This window comes from Pongo pygmaeus, chromosome 23 (genome assembly GCF_028885625.2).
Source record: "Pongo pygmaeus isolate AG05252 chromosome 23, NHGRI_mPonPyg2-v2.0_pri, whole genome shotgun sequence".
Classification (NCBI taxonomy): Eukaryota; Metazoa; Chordata; class Mammalia; order Primates; family Hominidae; genus Pongo; species Pongo pygmaeus.
The window spans coordinates 51,307,109-51,334,385 of record NC_085931.1 but is presented as its reverse complement, the minus strand read 5'-3'; the positions used below and the strand labels follow the sequence as shown (position 1 = coordinate 51,334,385).

Here is a 27,277-nt window from a genome sequence, read left to right as displayed (position 1 = left end):
TTTTTTAGAGACAAGGTCCCTCTATGTTGCCCAGGCTGGTCTTGAATTCCTGAGCTTAAGTGATCCTCCTGCCTCAGCCTCCCCAAGTGCTGTGATTACAGGTGTGAGCCACCACACCCGGCCAGATTCTGGATATAGAGTCTGCAGGGTTTAGCTCTTTAATGCTACACACACATATAAATGTATGTAATGTATATAAGTATATATAAACACGCCACTTCTCCTACTGGCTATAGAGCCCAGCCAGATGTGAATTGTTAAGCTGGGTGGGCAGGTTTTTCCTGCCTCTGGTCGCTATGGAAACCTTCCTGAAAGCAGCCATCTGGGAGTTGGCAGGAACAGCCCAGAGAGTTAGCCACGTCAGGGTGGCTGCCCTCCTGTTGTCACAGGAGTACTGAGAGGCAGAAACTTGAAAAACAGGATTGATTTAGGAACCTTTGAGGAGCTCTAGAAAGAGTTTTTCAAAATTAAATGTACATACTCCCTAGTTTGCTAATCCTACAATTTCCTATAAGGCAAATTTTGTTTAAAAAGCACAGAAGGTCAGATCTTACTATAAACCCTGTTTTCCCACATCTATGGGGAGGGGCAGAAAAGGTCTGTCCATTTCCTGTGGTCTCTTCCTATAGATCAGAGGGATATGGCCCCCCATTCACTCTGGTCCTACTGTCCTGTCCTGTGTCCTATTTTCTTAACAACACGGCATGGTTGCTACTACTGCATAGATGGTTTTCTACAGACATTTACCATGGAAAATGAAAGCTGTAAGCAACATAAGCAAAAATACTTTTTTTTTTTTTTTTTGAGACAGTCTCACTCTGTCGCCCAGGCTGGAGTGCAATGGCGCAATCTCAGCTCACTGCAACCTCCGCCTCCCGGGTTCAAGCGATTCTCCTGCCTCAGCCTCCCGGGTAGCTGGGATTACAGGCATGTGCCACCACGCCCGGCTAATTTTTTGTATTTTTAGTAGAGTTGGGGTTTCGCCGTGTTGGCCAGGCTGGTCTCAGACTTCTGACCTCAAGTGATCCACCCACCTCGGCCTCCCAAAGTGCTGGGATTACAGGCGTGAGCCACCGCACTCGGCCTGAGCAAAAATACTTCTGAGAGGCCTCTGAGATGCTGAAGACTGCATTTCCTCTGTGAGGAGGGGAAGAGGACACTGGAAGCTATCAATAAAAACTCACGGAGAAAAGCACAAAGCCGGGAAAGTCCAAGAAAGGCTGGAGTAAAAAAAGATTAATGTGGCTTCTATAGATGCTAAAAGGGGTAAAATCAGACAATAAATGCTCAAAGAAACATGAACATTTTTTAGAAGAGGAAAAAATATATGAATACCTTTTTCAAGGTAAGGGTACAAAATATTGGTTTTCTTCCTGGTTTTTCTCCTCGGCGCCTATTCTTCAGCACACCTCTAAAACGTATGTGGGTCCAGTTTGGCTGCTATGTGGGCAAATAGCTTGTAGAGAGACAAGAGTGGATGCTTGCAGGCAAGTGTGGCGTGCAGGGGAAAGACTATGGAGAATGAGGCTGAAGTGACAGTGGAGAAAAAAGAGAAGTAACAGATTCAAGACACAATCAGAGGTAGAATCAACAGGCCTTGCTGCAGAGTTGGATGTGGGGAATGAGAATGGGAGTGACCACAGGCAAGGCCTAGGTTTCCGGTCTGTACTCCTGGGCTTATGATGATGCCATTTCCTAATATGAGAGAAACGGGAACAAAACAGGTTTGGGGAGGGGGGAAGTTAAGAGTTATGGGGCAGGGGCTGGGCACAGTGGCTCACGCCTGTAATCCCAGCAGTTTGGGAAGCCAAGGTGGGCAGATCACCTGAGGTCAGGAGTTCGAGACCAACCTGGCCAACATGGTGAAACCCCGTCTCCACTAAAATTACAGAAATTAGCTGGGCATGGTCACAGCAGGCACCTGTAATCCCAGCTACTTGGGAGGCTGAGGCAGGAGAGTCGGTTCAGCCTGGGAGGTGGAGGTTGCGGTGAGCTGAGATTGTGCCACTGCACTCCAGCTTGGGCGACAGGGTGAGATCCTGTCTAAAAAAAAAAAGAGTTATGGAGTAATTTAAATGCTTATTTAGAAATCCAAATGGAGCTGTTAAGTAGGTTATTACATCTATAAATCTATGTTTATGGGGAGATGTCAGAGGTAGAAATGTCAATGTGGGAGTTTTTCATTCATCTATCCAACCAACAAAAAAAAATTTTTTGCAACTACTATTTGCCAAACACTGTTCCATGTGTTAGAGATATAAAGTAAAACAAGATGGACAAAGTTCTTGCTTTCATGAATCTGCAATTTCTTCTGTAAAATGGAAATAATACCTATGCTACTTATGAAGTTAAGTGAGAAAATGTAGTACTTGTATCAATACTCGGCACAAGGCATGTACTTAATAAATGCCAGTTATTATTAGTTACAGAAAACAGACAATAAATATGTAAATAATTTCAAAATAATAATACATGCCATGAAGAAAACAGAACAATAGGTTACAAAGTGGCAGGTAGGAGTGGAGGGGCTATTTTTAATTGGTGGTTGGGGAAGGCCTCTCTGAGGAAATGACCTTTCAGCTCACACCAGAATAAGGATCAGGTCTGTGAAGATCTAGAAGAGTAGTGATGAGGGAGAAAGTAGCAGATAACGTTGGGAAAGGAGGCAGGAACTAGCTGACAGATGGCCCTTCTAGCCATGGCAAAAACTGGATTTTTTTTTTTTTTTTTTTTTTTTTTTTTGGGACAGGAGTCTTACTCTGTCACCCAGGCTAGAGTGCAGTGGCACAATCTCACTCACTGCAACCTCTGCCTCCTGGGTTCAAGCGATTTTCCTGCCTCAGCCTCCCAAGTAGCTGGGATTACAGGTGCCCGCCACCGCGCCTGGCTAATTTTTGTATTTTTAGTAGAGATGGGGTTTCACCATGTTGGCCAGGCTGGTCTCAAACTCCTGACCTCGTGATCCACCCGCCTCGGCCTCCCAAAGGGCTGGGATTATAGGCATGAGCCATCATGCCTGGCCAGTCTCCAAGGTCTTGGACCTGAGCAACTGTGCAGGTCCCATCAACTAAGACAAGGGAATCCTGGTGAAAGAGCAGATTTTGGGGTTAGAAATCAAGAGTTCTGCTTTGGCCATGTTAAGCTGGGAGGCCGATCAGACTCCTACGTGGAGATGTCAAGTTTGCACCTTACGAGCACGGAGTTCACAGATGTCAGAACTAGAAATGTAAATGTGGGAAGCATCAGCATAGCGCAGAACTAGATATCATTGCCAAGAAGGGAATGCAGAGTAGGGGGCCTAGGACCAAATCCTAAAACACTCCAACATTTAGAAGTTAGGCAGAAAAGGAGGCAGGAAACAAAATCTGGGAACTGGCCAATGAAACAGAAGGAAAACGAATAGTGTGTTGTGTTGTGGAAACCAATAGAAGTGAGTATTTCTAGAAAGAGTGCTTTGGTTTTAATGTGTCCCCTCCAAAATTCAGGTGTAGCCAATGTGATAGTATTAAGAGCTGGAACCTTTAAGAGGTGATGAGGCCATGAAGGCTCCTCCCACATCAATGGGATTGGGTCCCCTCCTAAAGGGGCTTGACAGAAGGAGTTGGCTCTCTTGCCCTTCTGCCATATTAGGATGCAGCAGGAAGGCCCTCAACAAACACCTTGGACTTCCGAGCCTCCCAAACTGTGAGAAATAAATTTCTGTTCTTTAAAAATGACCCAGCATATTCTGTTACAGCAGCACAAAACAAACTAAGACAAGGAGTGGGTGATCATTCGTGTCAATCAATATGAGGACAGAGAACTGGTCCTTGGCTTAGCAAGCTGAAGTTTGTTTGTGATCCTGAAAAGAGCTTTTAATTTTAATGGTCAAGGTGAAAGTCCAACTGGAGTGGGTTGAAGAAGGAATAAAAGAAAAGTAGAATCATCAGCATGAAGACAGTATATGACTTCAACCATTTAAAAATGTATAGGCCTGGCACAGTGGCTCACGCCTATAATCCCAGCTCTTTGGGTGGCCCAAGGCTGGCGGATCACCTGAGGTCAGGAGTTTGAGACCAGCCTGGCCAACGTGGTGAAACCCCATCTCTACTAAAAATACAAAAATTAGCTGGGCGTGGTGGCACGCGCCTCTTAGTCCCAGCTATTTGGGAGGCCGAGGCGGGAGAATTGCTTGAACCTGGGAGGCAGAGGTTGCAGTGAGCCGAGATCGTGCCACTGCACTCCAGCCTGGCAACAAAGTGAGACTCTGTCTCAAAAAAAAAAAAAAGTAAAATAGTCAAAAGGTGAAAACAATCCAATGTCTATCAATTGATGGATAAACAAAATGTAGCATACACAGACAATAAACTATATTATTCATCCATAAAAGGAATGAAATACTGATATGTGCTACAACATGAATGAACCTTGAAAATATTATGCTCAGTGAAAGAAGCCAGTCACAAGGGGCTGCATACTGTATGATTCCATTTATATGAAATGTCCAACATAGGCAAATCCATTAAGACTGAAAGTAGATGAATGGTTGCCAGGGGCTGAGGGAAGGGCAGATAGGAAATGACTGCCAGTGGGTAACGGAGTTTTCTTTTGGGCTAATGCAGATGTTCTGGAATTAGATACTGATGATGGTTGCACAACATAGTGAATGTACTAAAAACTGGTAAATTATACACTTTAAAAGGGTCACTTTTATGGTATATGAATTATATCTCAATTTTAAAAATAATTACAGTTTAAGTATAGTAGAACATTAGAGTAAAAAGGCTGAGTTTTTTCTGAGGACCACCAATGAAGCTGAGTACTGCCAACAGTGAATTAGCTTCTCCCCATTTTGCCTTTCTCTTCTCCTGCAGAGCTGCTACTACTCACCACCTTAAATATCCACCTTTGCAGAGATTTAATGCTTATACAAAACCAAGGAAAGAAAAGAAAGTATAAGCAATTAGAAATAGCTTATCCATAACTGTGAAAAGGATCCCCTTCTCTCTCATTTGTAACTAACAATTTCCTAACACAGCTCTGCATGAATTTGACATCTTAGCAACCTGTGAAGTCAGGAACTTCCTAAGCTGCTGGAAAAAAAAAAAAAAAAAAAAAAAAAAAAAAAGCCTGTAATTTTTCAAGTTACTGTAACAAGCCCCCTTCCCCTGCCATAGTCTAAGTAATCACTGGAATAATCACTGGAAAAAAAAAAAAAAAAAACTGACAACACTTTGAAACTCAGGTTTCCAACCCACTGGCTTTGGTTGATTGTTTTTAAGGCTAAATAAAATCCCCAGGTGTCTCTCTTCACATGGGTTGCAGTTGCTCGCTATTATAATGAAGTATTAATAAAATACTTTTCCAAAAGCAAAAGCTACTAAAAGCAGTTTAAAGGAAAAGAGATACTTACAAACAAGGAAAAGTGCAGCAATTTGCAAAACAGGCTTTAAGGGGGAAAAAAGCTATTTACGAATCTGCTTTTACAGATATGCCTCCACGTCTCCTGAGTTTTCGCCACAGCCCAGGCATTTGGTTCTCAGGCCAAGCCAGAGCTGGGTTTGGGTGAGACACTGGCTGTCAGAGCCCAAGGCTCAGAAGCACTTCTGGGCACTCTGCACAAATGCTCACAGGACCATTCTTTTCTACTGAGAATACAGTAAGATGCAAACAAAATGATAAACTTAAATTCTAGCAGGATAAATTTCAGGGCAAAGGAAATTTCTGGATTATAAACACAGTCAATAGGCTAATCATGGCAAAGGAAGCTCTGGACTCTTCTTTGAGTCTTGTAATTACACTAACACAACTTTTTGTGGTGTTTTGAGATAGGGTTTCACTCTGTTGCCCAGGCTGGAGTGCAGAGGCATGATCAGAGCTCACTGCAGCCTTGAACTCCCAGGCTCAAGCAATCCTCCCATCTCAGCCTCCTGAGTAGCTGGGACTACAGGAGTGCACCACCACACCAGGCTAATTTTCTTGTACTTTTTTGTAGAGACCGGGTCTCACTATGTTGCCTAGGCTGGTCTCAAACTCCTGGGCTCAAGGCATCCTCCTGCCTTAGCCTCCCAAAGTGCTGGGATTACAGGCATGAGTCAACACACCCAGTTGATCAGTGGTTCTCAAAATACAGAGTGTATCAGAATCACCTGGAGGGCCTCCTAAAACCCAGACAGCTGAGGCCCAGCCCCCGAATTTCTGACTCAGCAGGTGTGAGTAGGACCTGAGACACTGCCTCTCCCAGGTGATGCGGATGCTTTTGGTCCAGGGAACACACTTGGAGAACCACTGACCTGAATTCCTCTTTGACCATTATTCTTTCAAATTCTAGCTCAGATGTGGCCTCCTCTAACAAGCCTTTCTTTCCAACTTTCATGTCCCCTACCTCCTTCCCCAACAGAATTAATCATTTTACATGCTGCTGCTGACTTCATGTGATACTATAATTTATGTACATGTGTATCTGTCCTATGTCCGGTACCTAGCCCAGTGCCTGACATGTGGCAGGGGCTGACTGTTTGACGAATAAGCACAGCAAACTCTTAGAAGGTCCCGATGTACAACACGCTCTTTTCCTGTGCCTTGGCTCTCTACTGCTCCCCCTGCTCATAATGCCTTCCTCTTTACCTGACTTATTCTTCAAGGCACAGCTGAAGCATTGCCTCCTCCAAGAAGGCTTCTTTGATACTCCCCCTGCCTTTAGTTTGTGTTAGGTGCCCCTATTCCTCTGGGCCCCCAACCAACCCATCTATACATATCTTACTAATAGCTACCATTCATTGCATGCTAAGTGCCAGGGACTCAAATAAACAGAACTGAATTAAATCCTTTAGAGGTTCTTTGGCCCAGCAATTCCCGCTTCTGGAAATTTATCCTACATGCCAGCAAAATGACCTATATACAGCGTAACTCCCTATAGCACTGGTTTTGAAAACAAAATATCACATGGCAAAATATTAGGAAACCTCAATACCCACTGATACAGGACTGTTTAATTACAGTATATCTATATAATAAAATGGTGTGCAGCTGTAGCTGATATGGGCTAAGTAAAAAAAGAGTGAGAAGAACGTGAAAATACTTGTTAAAAAGGGGAGAAATTTTCATATAAAATAAAGGCTACATGTTGGGGGAACTGGGTGGCAGGGAGACTTTTACTTCATACTCGTTCTGTACCTTTTTCATTTTGAACCGTGTTACTACCTATGCAAACAAAGGTAAACATGAAAACAATTTTAAAGACCTTTAGAGAATAACAGAGCAAGAGAAATTAGGGTGCCCCCCATTTAATTCAACATAAAAATGAAATAAGTATGAGGAACTTCTACAAAGTTTAGATTTTTTTCCCTAGATGACTTGTTCCGTATCTATGAAATGGCCAATGAGTTCTATTTTCTCTTTATTTCACATATCTGCTTTATTAGTGTCCTCAGTGTGTGCTGGGTCTAAAGAGTCAATCTAGCACAGCTGAAGTTCATTAAATCTAATGACCACACTGCAGTTTTTTTTTTTTTTTTTTTTTTTTTTGAGATGGCGTTTCGCTCTTGTTGCCCAGGCTGGAGTGCAATGGCACGATCCTGACTCACCGCAACCTCCGCCTCCCAGGCTCAAGCAATTCTCCTGCCTCAGCCTCCCAAGTAGCTGGAATTACAGGTATGCAGCACCATGTCCAGCTAATTTTGTATTTTTAGTAGAGATGGGGTTTCTCCACGTTGAGGCTGGTCTCGAACTCTTTACCTCAGGTGATCCGCCCACCTCGGCCTCCCAAAGTGCTGGAATTACAGGCGTGAGCCACCGTGCCCGGCCTACACTGCAGTTCTTACCACCCCTGACCACTCAGTAGCATTTAGCTGTGTAATCACTTCCTCCTCCTTACCTCCTTAACACACAGTCTCTCTGGGTGTCTATGTGTCATGATCCTTTGGTTTTCCTCCTGGCTTTCTGGCTCCTTCTTAGTCTCCTTTTCCAGTTCCTCCTCCTATACCTGTTCTTCAGATGCCTTAATGTTCCACCTTTGACTCTCCTCTAGCTCTCTGCACTCTCCTGGAGCTCCTGGATGACTCTCACAACTTCAATTAACATCTACAAGCAGATAACTGATTTCTAGCTCCAAGATGCATTTCTCTCTCAACCTCAGACCAGCACATCCAGCTGGTGGGCAGCTCCTCCATATTCTTCGAATTTGCCACGCTCCAAGTTAACTCATCACCTTTCCTCATGAACCTGGTCCTCCTTCAGTGGTCCCGTTGCCATTATGACCTACCTACGCACTCTCTCCAGGCAGGACTTGGGGGTGATGTTTAATAGATTCTTCATCTTTCCATCTTCACCCCTCAATTATTCGGCCTTTCCTAATGTTTTTGAAACCTCCCCTTTCTCTTACAACCTGTTGCTACTTTCTAGTTGGGGCTGCCATCATTTTTCACCATCATAATTATTACACATCTCTCAACTGGAATCTCTGCCTCCACTCTCGGCCCCTCCCTCCAACCACTCTCTACCCTACAGCCACAGAAATTCTTTCAAAATGCAACTGATCATTTCCCTTCTGTCTTTAAAACCTTCCCTTTGCTTTAAAGTCCAGATTTGTTAACTTGATTTATAAAACCCTGCATGACCTAGCAGCCCCTGCTACTCCCTGCAGCCTCATCTCTGAACACCTGCCTCGCACTTGCCTCCAATGCACCTTATGCTTTGGCAACGTTATCTTGGAACCCACCTGTGTTCTCTCAGAATGCTGCTAAGTACAGCAATTACTCAGCAGTATGTAGACAGCCTTGAAACCTGGACCCTACCAAACTCCATGATGAAGGAGCTAGTGGCACAGAGCTTCTAGAACTGACTCCCCCTCCGGTTACCCTAGTAATTTTTGTTGATCATTTATATGACCCTTTAGGACAAGGACATCTGAGGTGAACATCCATAGTATCATACAAATTTCTCAGCTGCCTCCTCCAAAACTGGCATCAGCAGAAGAGCAAAGTAACTCTAAGAATCACACTCCACCTTGAACTCCATGCCTGCTACAAGGTTTGCAGGTGGGTCTGCTTACCCTTCCCTGAGTCAATATTTTCTTTGTGACAGAGATAGAGTGTTCCTTTAGGCGAGACTTAGGTGTGACTGTGTAAGGGAGAACACAGACTGGAAACATGTATCAGGGAAACAGGAACCTCACCCTAGAATTCAGCACACAAGGTACGCGTGTCCCCTTCCTGCACAGGAGTACCAGTTAAACTCAGCTGCCCTACACGGATTTGCTCACACTCATAACTGTGCCAGGCTCCTCTAGTTCTTCATATCAAATAATAAATCATCCACAGTAATCTGGTTACTTACCTGAGTCTCTCCCTGGATTATTCCTCTAATATTTATGGCCTGGCAGTTTCCGGAAAGGATAAGGAAAGCAAAAGCAAGGTAACTGCATGGACCTTCTGTCATTCCCACTACCAGGGGTGGGGGATAACCACCTCCCCCAGAAAGAGAAGTGAAACAAATACTAGTTAGCTAACTGCAACTCAGCTTTCAGGTAGCTCTGAAAAATAGCAGACAAGAGTTTTTGAGGAAAATAAAGCTCCTTAAGGGCTGACTGGCAAAGGCGGCCACTGAGAAATTTATATTGAAAGTTTTATATTAACATAGGCGATTAGGGCACCTAAGAGGAGATCATATAGTTTACAAAGTTGCTATTTTTCATATAATTAAACTACAGAGGTCAACAAACTATCTCATCTTTACATCATTTATTTGTCATTACCATCTATATAATTACCAGAGTTTCATTTGCAGATATGAACATACCTATATAACATTACCCTAAAGAATGGTAATTATATTATACTAGAGTATATACAGTATTATAGAGTATATATGCTATTATACTCTGTGGCAGTGAGTAGATGGAGGTATTAGAAGGAAATCTATGAAAGAAGGAAAAATAGTATGTGTTAAGCATTCACCACACTGCTAAGCACACTCACAGGCATTATCCCCATTTTACACCTGAGAAAACCAGGGATCAGAGAGCTTAAGCATCTTGCCCATATCAAACAGACGGACTGACCCCTCAGCAGTCTCACTATACCATACTGACTAGCACAACTCTAGTTATCAACTTTGCAGACAGTTTCCAGAAAAGATCATGGAACTATCTGTGCAGGTGCGGGAACAAAATATCTTGACTTGGGATGACATATCTAGTGGGAGCCAGCCAGATTTAAGACACAAAGCAACTGTATTAAAAAAATTTTGTGTGTGTGAAAATTCAAAATTAAACAGATGAATTAGGAGAGAATTCTCATAAGAGCAAACAAACTTCTCTAACAGATCTGCACCTATATTTAGAGACCATTAACTTCTTTAGTACTGGGGTGCAGGGCAAAGGGACTCATACAAAGTCATAAATTACACAGTTAGAAGGATCCTTTGGGTCCATCTCTCATACTTTTTGAAAAAAGAAACTAGGGGCCAGGCACATCGGCTCACATATGTAACCCCAACACTTTGGGAGATTGAGACAAGAGGATTGCTTGAGGCCAGGAGTTCAAGACCAGCCTGGGCAACATAGCAAGACCTCATCTCTAGTTGTCTTTTTATTTAAAAAAAAAAAAGAAAAGAAAAAAGAAAGAAACTTGGACTAAAGAGGTGAAAAGACTGATTTAAAGCAGCATAGCCAGACCAGAAGTCTGCGATTTCTACTATTTTAATCTGAAACTGAATCAAAAACTTGGAAACAGCTAGAGATAGGCCCATTGGATTACATTCAGATCAGCATCATTACCAACAGAAATCCCAGAAGATACGTCACAAGGTTGTCCTCTTACTGTCGTGAACCTTAGGGTTAAGCAGTCCATATCTTTATATTATTTCACACTTAATAATGCTGATTTCAAATCAGGTCCATACACTTCACTCCCATGTTGTAAAAGTTACACAACCATCTGAACTAACCTTGAATTAATGACAACTTTTTGCCTCATCTAGCCCCATTTAAGTTCCTCTTGGCTGGGAGAGGTGGTGGCTCACACCTGTGATCCCAGCACTCTGGGAGGCCAAGGCAGATGGATTGCTTGAGTGCAGGAGTTCAAGACCAGCCTGGGCAACATGGCAAAACCCCATCTCTACTAAAAATAGAAAAAAAAAAAAAAAACCCCAAAAAATTAGCCGGACATGGTGCCGTGCACCTGTAGTCCCAGCTACCTGGGAGGTTGAGATAGGAGAATCGCCTGGGCCCGGGAGGTCGACGCTGCAGTGGGCTGAGGTTGCACCACTGCACTCCAGCCTGGGCAACCAGAGTGAGACCCAGTCTTGAAGAAAAAAAAAAGTTGTTCCTCTGCTTTTTCTGCTCATGTTCCTCCTGGACAAAGTTAGGGAACAAGCCACATGCTATTTATCTTCACGGTTGCTCAGCAACCTTTATTCATCTCTAGTTGACTTTACATCATATTTCCTTCAGCGATACTTTCAAATCATTCTCATAATTCTTCTGAAACCCAACTACTCTCTGCTGCCACTCACTCCCAGCTGAGGGACTGTACTCCAGCTTTAACGAAGCTCAGCTTATTAGACTTAAGCTTCCTCAACTTCCTTATTCTCCGTGTCAAAACTGCTTTTCACCTGTTTTCTCTTTCTGCCCGCTCTCTCAGAAGAGAAAGTGGTTTTCTTCCTTCCTACATTAACTTCTCCACCCACAAGAACTTTCAACCCATTTCCTTTATACTCTTTTCCTTTGTGCATCTTCAGTCTTTTCTTCTCCAATGGCTTCGTGTCCAGTGCAAATACTCAGATCTCCTGAACCCTGAATTAAACAAAACAAAGCAACTATCCCTGTACCCACTCAAGCACTTACCTTTCTAGCTCTTATCCCTCTGCCTCACTGCCATATTTTTTATAGCGCCCATGCTTCATCAATCAACTCACTCCTTAAGCTTTTCACCCTAGCTTCTGTCACCACCTAAACTGGTTTCTAAGGTCTCCAGTGATTTCCTAGTCATTATTTGGAATCCAGTTCCTGTGGCTTCATTTCCTGAAACTCCCTGAAGCATCAGACTCTGCTGACTTACTGTGGTTTCTTGAACTGTTCAATGACTCTGAGGGCACAGACCATACTGTTTTTTCTTCTCTATTTAACTGCTTCTTTACTGCCTCTTCTTTCTCCAGACCCCCAAAAAAGACATTCCCTACATCAGTCTTCTTTTAGTCCATTCCTAATGGATTCCAAATGGGGAGTCCATTCCTATTCTGAATGGGGATTTAGCTATTACTGTCATATAGATAAATTACAAATCTCTATCTCTAGCCATGACAACATAGATTATTTCCAACTTATTGTTGGATAGCTTCATTTGACTATATACCACAACACATTAAAATATGTATTTCTTTTTTTTTGAGGTGGAGTCTCGCTTTGTCGCCCAGGCTGGAGTGCAATGGTGCTATCGCGGCTTACTGCAAGCTCCGCCTCCCAGATCCATGCCATTCTCCTGCCTCAGTCTCCTGAGTAGCTGGGACTACAGGCGCCTGCCACCACGCCCGGCTAATTTTTTGTATTTTTAGTAGAGACGGGGTTTCACCGTGCTAGCCAGGATGGTCTCGATCTCCTGACCTCGTGATCCGCCTGCCTTGGCCTTCCAAAGTGCTGGGATTACAGGCATGAGCCATTGCACCCGGCCAATATGTATTTCTTTTTAATTTTTTTTTTTAATTTTTATTTATTGGAGATGGGGGTTTCCTTATGTTATCCAGGCTGGAATACAGGTGCACACCACTGTGCCTGGCTTAAAATCTGTGTTTCCTGAATAAACCTATTTTTATTCCATCTCAGATGATTCTTTTTAATATTCCTGTTTCTTCTTCCAAGACATTCAGATCCTAAGGTTTAGGGTAATTTTTGGCTCCTTTTTTGTTGTTGTTAGAGACAGGGTCTTGTTCTGTTGCCCAAACTGAGTGCAGTGGTAGGATCATGACTCACTGCAGCCTTGACTTCCCAGGCTCAAGTGATCATCTCTCCTCGGCCTCCTGAGTAGCTAGGACTACGGACGCATGCCATCATGACTGGCTAATTTTTATTTTTAGAGACAAGGTCCCACTATCTTGCCCAGGAAGGTCTTGAACTCCTGCGCTCAAGCAATTCTCCCACTTTGGCCTCCCAAAGTGTTAGGATTACAGGCATGAGCCATGATGCCTGGCCTTGGCTCCTGCTTTTACTCTCACATCAAATCAGTTGCAAGTCTACTGATTTTACCTCTAAAATACCTCTAGCATCTCCATCTCCATTTCTACTGCCTTAATCCAGACCCTCCCTGACACTTTTCTGGGCCACTGTCAAAATCTCCTAAAGATTTCTGTGCCTCCAGATTATCATTCCGTTTATGTTAAACAAAGAGTAGGTTAATATCCCCTGAAGCACAGCTCTGATTCCATAGACCCCAATCTCTTTTTGAGTCAGCTCTTATTTTCCCTTCATGTACCCTAAGCTTTAGCCAACTGGGCCCCTCACTACTGTCTCAACATGCCTCTGTGCCTTTATTTATATTGTGTCCTCTGCTAAGAAGGCCACCTTCCATTTCCAAATATCCAGATTCCATCCCTCTTTCAGTGCTTAGCTCTGAAACACCACTTCTATGAAGCTTTCCTTAGTACTTCCTCTCAGCACTTACTTGTTCCTACTGACTTTTTTTTTGTTTTGAGACAGAGTCTCGCTCTGTCCCCAAGGCTGGAGTGCAGTGGCGCGATCTCGGCTCACTGCAAGCTCCACCTCCCGGGTTCACGCCATTCTCCTGCCTCAGCCTCCCAAGTAGCTGGGAATACAGGCACCTGCCACCACGCCCGGCTAATTTTTTATATTTTTAGTAGAGACGGGGTTTCACCATGTTGGCCAGGATGGTCTCGATCTCCTGACCTCGTGATCTGCCCGCCTCGGCCTCCCAAAGTGCTGGGATTACAGGTGTGAGCCACCGAGCCTGGCCGTTCCTACTGACTTCTATCTCACTTTACTAGTGTGAGTGCCTTATCTATAAACTGAAAGCTCTTCAAGGGCTGAATCCTCATTAGCACCTACTACAGTACTTAGGGATTTAATAAATGTTTGAAGTAGTAATCACCTGTTTCATGAGATATTTAATTACTTGTTTTATGACCTACATAAATATACCTTCCATAGTATTTCAGGACTTTCTGAAGAAATCTGCCTTCACCTTTATACAGTGTTACTGTGGAAGCAAGAAGGCCTGGGCCTGACAACTTGTTCTGCCACTTGGCTGTGTGGCCAATTCATCTTCCATAACCTCAGCTTCCCTATCAGTAAAATTAGGATAATAGGTACCTGCAGAATAAGTGAAAAAGTTCTTAAAACCCCTATCACATGCTTGGCATGGAGACCCTATTTTCTAAAGATGGGCTAACACAATATAACGTATCTCACATGCTCTTCTTCAAATGTGACAAAACTTCTCCCATTGAATGGTGGGGTCTACGTCCCATCCACTCCCCATGAACCCAGGCAAACCTCTGTGACTCCCTTAACCAAGAGAATATGGTGATATTGTGTAGCTTCTGAGGTTATGTCATAAAAATGTCATGCATTTTCACCTTGTTCCCTTGGGAGGTTAGCTCTTAGAACACACCTGCCATGCTGTGAGGTAGGTAAGGTAACATGGAGAGGTCACATATAGGTGCTCCGGCCAACAGTCCCAGGTGGGACCCAGCTGACAGCCACCGTCAACCCCAAGACATGTAAGGAAACTTTAGACATGACTCCAGTCCCATCTAGCTGCAACTGCTTGAGATACCCCAGGAAAAACTACCTACCAACAACCAATACCCCAGCAAGAGATAGTAATAAAATGATTATTGTTGCTTTAAGCTGCTAAATTCTGGAGTGATCAGTATACAGCAATAGATAAATGGAAGAATTGGTGCTCAGTATGTTGTAGCTGTTAACATAATGCCATTTTAAATTTCAGTCTCCTCTCAACTCTTACTTTTTCAGATTGATGAGTCCTAAACTTATCCTGACCTCACATGGCAGGCACCACTCTCATTCTTTCATTTCACATCATGAGTGCTTACTCTGTGTCAGACCCTAGGCTAGATCCATGTCTAGATCCTAGACAGGACAGTGAACAAAACAAAATCCTGTCTTTGTGGAGCTTTTATTCTGATCTGGTAGAAACTGCAACCTCTGCCTCCTGGGCTCAAACCATCCTCCCACCCCAGCCTCCTGAGTAGCTGGGACTAAGGCATATACCACCACGCCTGGCTAGTTTTTGTATATATTTTTGGTAAAGACAGGGTTTTGCCATGTTGCCCAGGCCAGTCTTGAACTCTTGGCCTCAAGGAATCCTCCCACCTTGGCCTCCCAAAGTGCTGGTATTACTGGTGTGAGCCACTGTGCCCGGCCCCAAGAATTATTAACTTATAACAAATTGCACAATAGTTTACATACATGTTGGGTAGTAATAAAGGGCTCTCATGCTTATTTATCACTTGTTCTTTTCCAGAAACTAAAGGACTCCAGTTATTTAGCTTCTAGATTTACCTTTTAAATTTGGAGTAATAATATAATACTTCAGTTTGTATTTCCAGTTCCTAAATGCACTATCTTGCATCGTTAAAATGCCTTGTAGCTGGGCATGGTGGCTCATTCCTCTTATCCCAGCACTTTGGAAGGCCAAGGCAGAAGGATCACTTGAGCCCAAGAGTTTGAGACCAGCCTGGGCAACATAGTGAGGCTTCATCACTACAAAAAATTTAAAAAATTAGCTGAGTGTGGTGGTGCACACCTGTAGTCCCAGCTACTTGGGAGACTCAGGTGGGAGGACTGCCTGAGCCCTGGAGGTGGAGGTTGCAATGAGCCAAAATCATACCACTTCACTCCAACCTGGGCAACAGAATGAGACCCTGTCTCAAAAAAAAAAAAAAAGAAAAAAAAAGAAAAGCTTGTGCCTCTTTTCTGATGGCTTATATAGACTAGTAAAGTGTTTCTATAACCTTTCCTAATTACTTGGTTCTTCCCAATATGGAAGACTATCATGCCAAAACATTGCTTATGTTATGTGAATCAATGGGGGAAAATATAATTTACAAAAATAGAAGCTGCAGCAACTTGTACTTTTAATTTATTAATTTATTTTTGAGCAGGGTCTTGCTTGCTCTGTTGTCCAGGCTGGAGGGAAGTGGTGTGATTACAGCTCACTGCAGCCTCGACCTCCCAGGCTCAAGCAATCCTCCCACCTCAGCCTCCCGAGGAGTTAGGACTACAGGCACACACCACCACGCCCTGCTAATTTTTTGTTACTGTTGTAGAGAGGGTCTTCTTATGTTGCCCAGGCTGGTCTCAAACTCCTGGGCTCAAGCAGTCACCCTACCGTGGCCTCCCAAAGTGTTGGGATTACAGGTGTGAGCCAGGCCTGTTTTTATGATGATAAAGTTATAGGCTGGGCACAGTGACTCATGCCTGTAATGATCACTTGAGGTCAGGAGTTTGAGACCAGCCTGGCCAACATAGTGAAAACCCATCTCTATTAGAAATACAAGAATTAGCCAGGTGTGGTGGGGCGTGCCTGTAATCCCAACTACTCGGGAGGCTGAGGTGGGAGAATCGCTTGAACCCGGGAGGCGGAGGTTACAGTGAGCTGAGATAGTGCCACTGCACTCCAGCCTGGGTGACAGAGCGAGACCCTGTCTCAGAGAAAAAAAAAAAAATTATAGATACTCATGGTTAAAAAAAGAAAGCTAGAAAATGTACAATTAATAAATGAATAAAGAAATAAATGCCAGAATGTTTACTGATTATTCCTGGGTGGTGCAGATAAGTGTAATTACTTAATCACACACACATACAAATACACACACAGCATAAAAAAATGTTAATAGTCACACAAGAACATTTCCAGCACTGTATAAAGTTCTCTTGGACAGCACTTCACTACATTATACTGCCTCTCAGGACTAGGTTCTGTAATAGGTACATTTAGTCTTTGTCCATGGGATTATAATTTCATTGACCAGACAGACACATAAAATGGCAAACAACCCAAGGCCAGTTAATAAGAGAGACCAGGCTGAGCACGATGGTTCACACCTATAATCCCAGCACTTTAGGAGGCCAAGGAGGGTGGATCACTTGAGCCCAGGAGTTTGAGACCACCCTGGGCAACATGACGAAACCCAATGTCTACAAAAAATACAAAAATTAGCTGGGCGTGGTGGTGCACATCTGTAGTCCCAGATTACTCAGGAAGCTGAGGTGGGAGGATTGCTTGGGCCTGGGAGGTAGAGGTTGCAGTGAGTGGAGATTGTGCCACTGCATTCCAGCCTGGGTGACAAAGTGAGACCCTGCCTTAATAATAAGAACAGAGACCACAAATACTACCAAAGTTCAAAGAAATAAAGAGATAACTACAGGTTGATATGGAAAAGCCTTCATGAAGGAGGGAGACATTTACTTAATAACTCACTGAGGGATATGCATATGCTGCAGCAGGCACTGCATGGGCCTGAACTGAGCAAGACTTAGGGAGACCACAGTTTAACAGAGATAAACAATCCAACAGTCAGTCACCCTCCACCCCACATCTTTCATTAACTAGCTGTGCTACATAGGGACTCTGGTCCTTATGGAGAGGTGATCTCAGACTTCTAGTCTTGAAATGCTGTGATCCAAAGAGAAGAGGAAAAGAGAAAGGCACCAGCGAGTAAGGGAAGCAACAGAGAAAAGGTAGGAAGTGGACAGCGTGAGCTAGATACTCTCTTAGAACACAAAGCAGACCCAATGGTGACTCTGTGTTGAGGAAATACTCATTCAATCAACATATGTTTATTGATGCCTATTATGTACCAGGCACTGTTTTAAGTGCTGGGAACACAGAAGTGCTCAAAATAGATAGAAATCCCTTCTTTGAAAGTCCCAGCATTCTAGAGGCGAAAGAAGTGACTTAAAAAATTAATAAGAGACCACACTGTATGTCAGATGAATAGTGCTATAGAGTAAAATGAGGCAGAAAGAGCCATAGGCACTTTCAGGAGCTGCTATTCTAAATTAGGTGGTCAGGGAAGGCTCAGTAAGAAAAATCTGAGCAAACACCTGAAGAAGGTGGGGGGCTGATGGAAGCAGAGGTCCAAAGCAAAGAACAGCACATACGTGGTGAAGCGGGAATATAAGAGACTAGGTTGGAAAAGTGAGGAAAAGCAGGTAAATCTTCTAGAAAGAACTCTAGGTCTCAGAGTCTGCAGATTTAGATTTCAATCAGAGAATCATGATCTCAGAATTGGAGAGAACTTTACAGTTCATTCAGTACAACAACCCATTAGATTATTATTATTGGTTTTGTTCTGTTTTTTTTGAGACAGAGTCTCGCTCTGTCACCCAGGCTGGAGGGCAGTGTGTGATCTCAGCTCACTGCAACCTCCGCCTCCCAGGTTCCACTTCTGCCTCAGCTTCCTGGTAGATGGGATTACAGGCATGCGCCACCACACCCGGCTAATTTTTTGTATTTTTGATAGAGATGGGGTTTCGCCATGTAGGCCAGGCTGGTCTAGAACTCCCACCTTCAAGTGATCTGCCCGCCTTAGCCTCCCAAAGTGCTAGGATGACAGGCATCAGCCACCGTGCCCGGCCATATTATTATTTTTAATACACACGGGTCTTGCTGTGTCACCCAGGCTGGAATGCAGTGGCACTATTCCAGCTCACTATAACCTCGAACTGTTGGGCTCAATCCTGTCACCCAAGTCTCCCAAGTAGCTAGGACTACAGGCACACACCATCATGCCTGGCTAATTTTTCTTATTTTTTTGTAGCGATGCTGGTCTTGCTATGTTGCCCAGGGTAGTCTCAAACTCTTGGCCTCAAGCGATCATCCTGCCTCAGCCTCCCAAAGCAGTGGAATTACAGGCATGAGCCACCACACCCAGTCCCCATTAGATTACTAAACCCATATTACTCCTCCCAGGTGACCATCTTGTCTTGGCTTGAACAATTTAGTGGATGTATCTATCTCCACATACCAAGACAGTCTGTCACCTGTGGATAGCCCTGCCTTAGGCTTTAATGTGGGCAGAAATCTGTTTGCTAGTAATATCTACTCTTTGGTCTTTTTAGGGGTACTTTGTAGTCTACATACTTCAGACATTTGAAGATACCCACATCTTCTCCAAGATTTCTCTCCTCTTCAGGTTAAAGTTAGCTGATTATTTTAACTTTTTTTTTTTTTTTTTTTTTTGAGACAGGGTCTTGCTCTGTCACCCAGGCTGGAGTGCAGTGGCACGATCACAGCTCACTGTAGCCTTGACCTCCCAAGCTCAAGTGATCTTCCCACCTCAGCCTCCCAAGTAGCTGGGACTACAGGCACATGCCACCATGCCCAGCTATTAATAATTTTTTAAGTTTTTTTTGTAGAGACAGGTGCCTACTATGTTGCCCAGGCTGGTCTCAAACTCCTTAGCCCAATGGATCCGCCTGCCTTGGCCTCCCAGAGTGCTGGGATTACAGGCGTGAGCCACCACACCAGGCCTATTTTAACTCTTACATGACATGATCTCATGCCATGTAAAAGTTAAGGGTGTCTCAGGTGCAAGCCACCAAAACTGACTTTGGGTAACTTAAGTTATGAAAGACAGGAATGTATTGGAAGGATATGTAGTAGGACATAGAACCGAGGAAAAGCTGAAGACTCAGCTCGTTGAAAACAATAGCTCTAGTACCCAGATATTAGGAATTAGCCTGTGGTTGTGATGAAGGAGCTGCAACTGTTCACTGAACTTTTGTTACTGTATCATTCAACCTAAGATTCAAATTAAAGGAGGAAAGCATCTATTTGCCTAACATCTATTGGCCTGACCTGGGCCATGTGCGTACCACCTAGTTGGTCAGGGATGAACTGTTCTCCAAAGCAAAATTGAGCTGTTATCCCTAGAAGAACCTGGATTGGATGCTGGACAGGCCAAAACAACTTATGTCTACTAAATTTTCTCAAAATGTGATGCTTCAAATTCCACATGATCTAGATATGGAGGAGCAACACCAGGGCACTGTCTGCACACATGCTGCATGACTGGGAAAGTGACCAAATGTGTGCCTGTTTCCTGCCAGACAGTGATGGTCACAAACATATTTGGTTGTTCCTATGACAATCAAAGAAAATGTGTGCAAAATGCTTTGTAAACTCGAAGCTAACTGTAGTACTTAATACGGTAAATGCTTGTTACAGCCATTTTATATAGATTTTATTTAATCTTCAAAACTACTCTATTTCTTGATTATATGCTAAATTAAAAAAACAAAAAACTATGAAGGTGGAGATTATGAGCGTAAACTCTAGAGTCAGACTAAGTTCTAATCCTGACTCCACTCACCAATCTTCAGCAAATTACTGTTTCTGTCACTGTTGTCTCACCTGTAAATGGGCATAATACTAGCAATACATAGGGTTGATGTGAGGATTGTGAGTTAATACAAATAAAATTCTTAGAACTGTGACTGGTATATATAGCAAACACCTAATACATATTAGCTATTATTATGAGTAGCACTAATTATTCCATTTTTACAGGTGAGAGAAATGAGGCATCAGACAGATAACTTGTAAGTTCTCAAAGTTTACAATGGTAAAGCCAGGCCGGGTGCAGTGGCATGCACCTGTAATCACAGCAACTCATGAGACTAAGGCAGGAGGACCTCTTGAGCCCAGGAGTTTGAGGTTTCAGTGAGCTATGATCATGCCACTGCACTCCAACCTGGGCAATAGAGCAAAACCCTGTCAATCAAGCAAGCAAGCAGACAAGCAAGGAAGCAAGCAGCAGAGCCATAAGCTGAACTTCATTGTTGGTGCTCCTGACTACCATACTGTTTTCAAAAGACAAAAAAAAAAAAAAAAAAAAAAAAAAAAGTGGTAATTGGACTTTAACCCTATCCTCAAGTCACATAATTAAGGATATTTACAAACAAAACTCAAACACAAGAGAGGGAAAAGGGAAATGATCTGTTGTTTCATATCTTTTTTTTTTTTTCCAGTTTTTTGAGACAGGGTCTCCCTCTGTCACCCAGGCTGGAGTGTGTGGTGTGTGGTGTGATCACAGCTCACTACAGCCTCAATCTCCTGAGCTCAAGTGATCCTCTTGCCTCAGCCTCCTGAGTAGGTGGGACCACAAGCACACGCCACGATATCTGGTTAATTTTTAGAAATTTTTTTGTAGAGGCAGGGTCTCACCATGTTGCCCAGGCTGGTCTTGACCTCCTGGGCTCCAGCGATCCTTCCACCTCAGCCTCCCAAAGTGCTGGGATTACGGGCATAAGCCCAGCCTGTTTCATGTCTTTAGAATGTTAGCTTGCAGGCTAACTAGATAGCTAGAGAAGGGTGAGAAAAGTCGCATCATTTTGTTGTAGTGGAAAAAAAAATTCTGTCTTAATTGGAAATTATACCCTTTCCAAGAATAAGATTTTTGACACTGAATTGGGGGTGTCAATCTCTTTATTTATTTATTTATTTTTTTGAGACAGAGTTTCGCTCTTGTCACCCAGGCTGGAGTGCAATGACACGATCTCGGCTCACTGCAACCTATGCCTCCCAGCTTCAAGTGATTCTCCTGCCTCAGCCTCCTGAGTAGCTGGGATTACAGGCGCCTGCCATCACACCCAGCTAATTTTTGTATTTTTAGTAGAGGCAGGGTTTTACCATGTTGTCCAGGCTAGTCTCAAACTCCTGACCTCAGGTGATCCGCCTTCCTCAGCCTCCCAAAGCACTGGGATTACAGGCGTGAGCCACCACAACCGGCCTATCAATCTAATTTACTCTATTGATAAAGCTGTTTAATTATTCCAAAGAAGTTAACCTCCCAAAACAATTTACATCATTAGTAGAGAGAAAAACAAATACAAAACATGTATTACACTTAGAAAAAGCAGAAATATGTTTATAACTGCAAAAGAGACATATATTAGAAGAGACAGTTAACTGTGCCTACTGAAAAGAGGTGACTGTATCTCTCCTCATGTATAAATGGTGAGCACAAATTAGTAAGGCTAAATTTTCAAAAAGGGGAGGTGATTATATACGTAGCATTCAAACAATGGTGCTGTCAAAATCAGTTCATAAGCCACACTGAAAATCTAGCCTTGTTATTTCAGTCATATGCTACTACTGATATTACTAGTACCATGTGTTTGTTTGAGGCAAGGTCTCATTCTCTTCCCCAGGCTGGAGTGCAGTGATGCAAACATGGCTCACTGCAACTTCGACCTCCTGAGCTGAGCCCAAGCAATCCTCCTGCCTCAGCCTCCCGAGTAGCTGGGACCACAGGCGCACATCACCATGACTGGCAATTTTATGTTTTTGGTCGAGATGGCATTTCGCCATGTTGCCCAGACCAGTCTTGAACTCCTGGGCTCAAGCAATCCTCTACCTTGGCCTCCCAAAATGCTGGGATTACAGGCGTGAGCCACTGTGCTGGGCCCCATTCAACAGATATTTATTGCTCACCTACCACTGTTCTAGGAGACGGGGGTGAGGTAGTGAACAACACAAAGCCCCTACTTTCATAGAGCTTACATTGCAGGCAAGTATTACAAAGAAGAAATTATGGCTCAGTTACCAGATCTGTCAGACTCTAAAGCCTATACTGTATCTTTCAACCATGTCATCTCTCAGTGGATACAGCTTTTCCCTAAAAGTATATGCCTAAGCACGCAGTCTTGACACTACAGTCTAGACCAATTTAAGCTTTCTCTCTGTTGGCAGTCCAGTGACATCTTTGCAATAAAGTGTTCCTTCCCCAACTCTCAAACTATAAAAACCACCCTATTGGCCGGGCACGGTGGCTCACACCTGTAATCCCAGCACTTTGGGAGGCCGAGGCGGGCGGATCACGAGGTCAGATCGAGACCATCCTGGCTAACACGGTGAAACCCCGTCTCTACTAAAAAAAAATACAAAAAATTAGCCGAGCATGATGGCAGGCACCTGTAGTCCCAGCTGCTCGGGAGGCTGAGGCAGGAGAATGGCATAAATAAACCCGGGAGGCAGAGCTTGCAGTGAGCCGAGATCACACCACTGCACTCCAGCCTGGGCGACAGAGGGAGACTCCATCTCAAAAATAAAAAAAATAAAAAAAAATAAATAAATAAAATAAAATAAAATAAAATAAAATAAAATAAAATAAATAAAAAATAAATAAAAATAAATAAACCGCCCTATCAGGCCAGGTGTGGTGGCTCATGCCTGTAATCCCAGCACTTTGGAAGGCCTAGGAGGGCAGAACACGAGGTCAAGAGATGGAGACCATCCTGGCCAACATGGTGAAACCTCGTCTCTACTAAAAATACAAAAATTAGCCGGGTGTGGTGGCGCACGCCTGCAGTCCCAGCTACTCGGGAGGCTGAGGCAGGAGAACTGCTTGAACTCTGGAGGCGGAAGTTGCAGTGAGCCGAGATTGCCCCACTGCACTCTAGGCTGGTGACAGAGCAAGACTATGTCTCAAAAAAACAAAAACAAAAACAAAGAACACAACTGCCCTATCAGTGGGATACATATATTGACATGTATAAACTACCCTCTCTCATTAATCTCTAAACTACCTGAGGGCAAGATCCATGTCTTAGCCGTCTTTGTAAGTCTAGAAGATGATATACACAGTAGATATTCAATAAATTGTTGAGAGGAATTCATGAGAGTAGTTTCAACAGAGTTGAGGGTAGAAGTCAGACTGCAATGAATGAAGGAGTAAATGGAAGAGAAGAATGTAGAGTCTGCTTCTTAAGGGCAAGTCTAGAAAGGAAAAGCAGGAGAAATGGTAGTAATTTGAAGGGAAATATGATCACAGCAAAGTTTCATATATTTTTAAGAATGAGAAAGACTTGAACACAGTTGTTGGTAAGGTAGTACAGCACAGACAAAAGAGCAGAGTTTAGAGTCAGACTTAAATTCTGGCCCTGTCACTTACAGTGACCTGTGACAACTACAGTGTCTGGTAAGCAGAAGGCATTCAATAAGTGGTTTCAATGATTATTACTACAGGTAGGAGTGGTGTTCTAACCCCTCCCACATATCTTGTGCTCCAGTCTAGATTCCGTAAGTCTGTGTATAATATGTGATGGCAGAGAAACAGGATCATTTTTTCTTCTGTAACACTCATTGTGCTATTCCCATTTCCTTGTGACAGTCTGCATGAGCTCATGAATGGCTGCTGTGGAAAATTACTGACATCACCAGCTGAATAACAGGCTATCTGGAGAGTAAGCAGATGAAACTGATGTTAAATTATCAAATGTACAAGATTTTGGGCTCCTGCCAAAACCTTCATTGAGAACTAAGAAGAGAAAAAGTGAAAACACAGAGCTTTTTTTAAGCTTCTGAGCCAGCAGGCTGTTCCTACATCGACTCCAGGCACAGAAAGATGGCTGTAAAATAAAAGAGATGATAATCTCCTCACTTCCTAATATTTCACCCTAATGTCGGGTTCATGTCTGTGAGGTTCTACCCCAGTTCACTTTTCTATCAACCTGACATGTTTCCAAATTCACGAGGTATGCGTTTTTATATTGAAGCAGTTGTTTGTTTACAGCCTTTTAATGTTCTGGTCATGGGTTATGTTAACCTATTACCCATATCTGATCAATAGACACCTCACCCTCTCCCCTCCCAGACCACACACCTCCACGCTTAAAAAGGGACAGGGAGGGCTGGGCACGGTGGCTCACGCCTGTAATCCCAGCACTTTGGGAGGCCAAGACGGGCAGATCACGAGGTCAGGAAATCGAGACCATCCTGGCTAACACGGTGAAACCCCGTCTCTACTAAAAATACAAAAGATTAGCCGGGTGTGGTGGCAGGCGCCTGTAGTCCCAGCTACTCGGGAGGCTGAAGCAGGAGAATGGCGTGAACCCGGGAGGTGGAGCTTGCAGCTTGCAGTGAGCTGAGATCGCGCCACTGCACTCACTCCAGCCTGGGCGACAGAGCGAGACTCTGTCTCTACAAAAAAAAAAAAAAAAAAAGAGGGAGAAGAACTAAAGCTCAGGCTACTATGATAATTAGGGATGAAAAAGCTACATTCACTTAGGATTATCAAAAGCCAGGAAAGATATCTACAGAATTACAAATTAATCGGGCCTGGCGCAGTGGCTCACACCTGTAATCCTAGCACTTTGGGAGGCCCGAGACGGGCGGATCATCTGTGGTCAGGAGTTCGAGACCAGCCTGGCCAACATGGCGAAAAACCCCGTCTCTACTAAAAATACAAAAGTTAGCCGGGCGTGGTGGCGTGCGCCTGTAATCCCAGCTACTCGGGAGGCTGAGGCAGGAGAATCGCTTGAACCCGGGAGGCGGAGCTTGCAGTGAGCCGAGATCCTGCCACTGCACTCCAGCCTGGGCAAGAGCGAAACTCCCGTCTTTTAAAAAAAAAAAAAAAAAAAGAAAAGAAAAAAAGAATTACAAATTAATCACCAAGAACAGAAATAGTGTAAAACAAAGATGTAATTCAATTGTTTAGAGTGCAGAGATAATTGGAACTAAAAGAGATGAGCAAGAAAAGTGGGAAACATATGTACCTACAAACCTAATCACAAACCTGTCACAAAAACTACGAGTAAACGAGTCGAAGTTGAAAATGCAGTTTTTGTGAATCAGAGTCTGATTTGACTTGAATTTACTAAGAAAGAATAAGAAAGGTGTAGAATATTCCAGGACATCTCTATCCCACCACAAAACAAAAAAGAGCCATCAACCCACCACAAACGTGCAGCGCGAGACTGGAAGATACGCTAGTCACCCAGTCACTGAAAACAACCTTTGAAATATCTTTTTCTTTCCAAATAAAAAAGAGCCTAGATCAGTAAACTAAGTATGAGAATAATTTTCAAAATTCCAGTCCTAACCACACCGGGTGATTCTGGCTAACGTATGCCTCAGCTTCCCCCGCGCTAAAATGCAAACACACTGGTGTTCCGAGTCTCGGCCTGGATCCGAGCCCGGGTTCTGCACCTGGATCTGAATCTTAAAGGGAAAGCCACAAGTTAAACCTGAGGAGGAATCTGCAGCTGTCCCGGTGCCAGAGCCAGCCAGGCTTTTTTAAAAAAGCCCCCCGCATCAGGCGCGGTTTCTGTAAAACCGCTCCCGGCTGCCAGCGAGATGGATTCCGGCTGGCGTCCCGAACACCTGAGGTGGCCTCGGCCGTCTAGGGGCGGCCGGCCCGGGGGACGCAGCCGACCTCCCCGCCCCGCCGCGTCCCCGGCCCCCATTCCAACCGCGACGCGAGCAAGGTCGGCCCGGCGGCTCTCCGGCCCAAGGCGGTGCTTCTCTCTCGTGGGCGCCTTCGGCCCAGACGACCCTCGGTCTGAGAGTCCGACCACAGCCGCCCCGCAGGCCCCACCTGAGGGGAACTTGTAGGCGCCGGTGAGTCTCCGCTGACTCCCGCCCCGCACTCACCTGCCCCACAGGCCACCTCAGCGCCAATCCGGGTCGGGTTAGCAGCTTCCCCGCTCGCACCCAGTCAGCGCTCAGCGGCGCGCACGCGTGGCGGGGCGTGGCATGGGCGGCCGCGGGTCATGCTGGGGGCTGTAGTCGTTCCCGCCCACTAGGCGGGGCGCATCCAGGGGCTTTGCGCCCCCATCCCAAGGCCCGCAGGCATAGCGATGATTTCCTCGTCTGCACCGCAGCCTGAGCAGCTTAGGACAGTATGGTGTGGACTAGCAGTCAGGGTGGGAGATAGACGCTGCAAATAACTTGCTAATTTTTTTTTTTTTGAGATGGAGTCTCGCTCTGTCACCCAGGCTGAAGTGCGGTGGCGCGATCTCGGCTCACTGCAACCTCCACCTCCCAGGTTCAAGCAATTCTCTGCCTCAGCCTCCCGAGAGTAGCTGGGATTATAGGCGCCCGCCACCACGCCCGGCTATTTTTTTTTTTGTATTTTTAGTACAGTATTTTTAGTAGAGACGGGGTTTCACCATGTTGGCCAGGCTGGTCTCGAACTCCTGACCTCAGATGATCTGCCCGCTTCGGCCTCCCAAAGTGCTGGGATTACAGGCGTGAGCCACCGCGCCAGGCCGGAAAATGAAATTTTCTGAGTACCTTCTGTGTCAGATCCTATGCTGCGCAATTCCCATCTCACCAACCCGCACATCCACCTAGGCTTCATATCACCGTTCTAGGGACTCCTAACCCTTGTGCTTCCACTAAAGCTATGTTTACAAACATCAGGCTCTCCTGGTTCTTAAATGAAACTAAGCATCAGCCAGGGAAAGAGGGCATTAAGTGTCCAGGTGTCTGACTTCAGCTGAGCAGACATTTCATCAGTTGTCCCAAGTTCTGCC

General features: G+C 44.4%; 1 protein-coding gene across 13 annotated transcripts in view; it reads right to left on the bottom strand.

Annotated features, from left to right (window-relative positions):
- The window catches only part of SGSM3 (small G protein signaling modulator 3), a 40,939-nt gene extending 14,427 nt beyond the window's left edge, over window positions 1–26,512 (bottom strand). For 7 of the 13 annotated variants that reach the window (XR_010125901.1, XR_010125900.1, XM_063662949.1 and 4 more), the window contains exon 1: window positions 26,394–26,480. The gene's annotated coding sequence lies outside the window, so the exon portion shown is untranslated. Of the gene's footprint in view, window positions 1–26,393 lie in introns of all 13 variants that reach the window. The other 6 variants (XM_063662950.1, XM_063662952.1, XM_054469584.2 and 3 more) reach the window with 4 other exon arrangements.
- Between the last annotated feature and the right edge of the window lie 765 nt (window positions 26,513–27,277).